Genomic DNA, 2,098 nt, shown 5'->3' on the forward strand with positions numbered 1-2,098 from the left:
AGCCCCTCCTGGCAGCGTTCCCCTGGGAGCTGCCCCAGCTCTGAAGTCATGCTTTGGTTCTCAGGCTATTTTTGAAGGCAGAAATGGGAGTGTAACCAACGCTTCAGCATTTTCCCACACCTTTCATGTGACACAGGACTGTGCCCAGTCATAGAACTCTGTCCCCAGCACTTAAAAATTGTCACAGTTTCACTTCCCTCACGTTTTGTTTTTTTTTTCCCTTCCTTTCTGGAGCCAACCAACAGTGGAGTTGGTTCCCTTTGCTGCCTGGGGAGCTGCCTCATATGGCTCCTTCCTGAAAAATTACCATTTTTAGGATGCTCTCACCAATTCTGAAGTGTTTTTGTAGGCAGGCAGTGCCCTTTTCAGTCTCTCTATATGTTTCACACCAGCTGTTCCATATCTTGAAGCACAGAACCAACTCTTGCAGCAGAAAAAGGAACTTTTCAAGTTGATTTATACATAATTTCCACCTTAGTACGGTTTGGATTAACATTTAAAAATAATTAAATGTACAGCAATTCACATCTTTCTAGTGAAATGCCAAAGAAAAGCAAACCCCAGGTATTGCAAACCCTCAGCCTTCAGCTGGATCATGGATTTCTGCCTGCTCTCTGTCTCTGCTGCTCTGGGAAGGGGAGAACAACCTGGCCAAGGCTCGTGGGGAATCTACGGAACAGAAAATGCTGCAGTTATCCATAGAAACCCCAAAGCAGGGGTTCAGAAATCCAGGGAGTTGCTGCTTCCCTGATGTGCCTCAGTTAGCCAGGGATTGCTCACTCAGTGAGTTTTCTGCTGCTGGTGTTCCTTTAATTCTAATGTACTGTGAGAATGTTAATTAAAAAAGCATACCAAAATGAAGTGCTCCTTCAAGAACCAAGAACCTGTCATTTGCATGAAAACCCTGGATTATAAACTGCTTCTTCTACTTCTGCTGCCAAATATGCAAAGTAAATTGCACAATTTTGGGGATGCAGTTGAGCCGCTTTGTGTTTTTCTTTCTCCAACTGAGAAGAAACATTTTCTCCCATCCGACAGGGAGTGTTTGTTTTTCTTGCCATGTAACACTTACAGCTCCCATGGACAGCAGGACAATAACTGCTCTACCATTTCTTATCTCCCTTCAGCGTGAAGTTGGGATTTTTCTAAGATAAGGATGGTTTGTTTGTTTTATTTGCTTGCTTTAATTTTGTGGTTGTTTTTCCAAATAAAAGAAAGTGAAGTTTAGGAAGCAAAGCAGCGATGGCAGTTGTGAGCTGTGCTGAGCCTCACTCCCATCCCTGCTCAGGCGTGAGAATGTTCTCAGCCAGTGGGATTGTTCACATTCAGACTTTTCCCTTCCATGGTTGTCACAAACCCAAGTCATTTACCAAGCTCCATCCATCCATTGCACAATCAATTATTGTTTTATGACAGATAGTGGGATGCTTCCTTATTTTCTTAGTGCTTTTTTTAAACTGGAAGATGATGTGGTGCTGGATAATGTTCCTGCAGAGTTGTGGTGTAGCCCAGGAGATGGAGCAGAGCCCTCCCTAGCACAGGGAGGCCTCAGTGCACCCTTAAATTCGTGTGCCAGCCCCTGCATTGCTGGGTTTGGGAGTGGGATCTCCTCAGTGGCAGAGGCAAATGGGACACTCTGGTCTCAGGGGGGGACAGGAGAGAGCAGGCTGGCTCAGACAATGGGTGTTTCCTGGGGAGAGTTTAAACTATCCCAGAAAGCTTTAAAATACTTTTAGAGCATTTAAAATTCGATGAGGTTTTGATAGCTTGTATGTTTGTATAAATCAGAACATTCAGGGTGTTCAGTCAGGGCCCCTTTTTGGGCAGACTGTGCCCCAGAGTCCCTGAAGTGTCCAAGCTTTGTTTGCCAGGTGGGACAGCCAGTTCCCCGTTTGTTGCTTCTCCAGAGTTGGGTGTTTTTCCTGTTTTCTGTTGCTTTACTGTCCTGCTCTAAACTGTCCCTTTTGGTTACCCTGCTTGGGTCACTCTGGGACCTCAGCACTGGGAGCTGGCAGAAGAGAAAAGGGATCCCATTGCCCTTGGCAGCTCCAGGAGCAGCTCCTGCAGGCTGCAGTCACCCCAGGGTGTCCCATCCCAG

General features: G+C 46.0%; 1 protein-coding gene across 4 annotated transcripts in view; it reads left to right on the plus strand.

Moving 5' to 3' along the window:
- EXD3 (exonuclease 3'-5' domain containing 3) overlaps positions 1 to 2,098 on the plus strand; it is a 186,686-nt gene that overhangs the window by 129,584 nt on the left and 55,004 nt on the right. The gene's annotated exons all lie outside the window — the stretch shown is intronic.

This window comes from Parus major, chromosome 17 (assembly GCF_001522545.3).
Source record: "Parus major isolate Abel chromosome 17, Parus_major1.1, whole genome shotgun sequence".
Taxonomy (NCBI): domain Eukaryota; kingdom Metazoa; phylum Chordata; class Aves; order Passeriformes; family Paridae; genus Parus; species Parus major.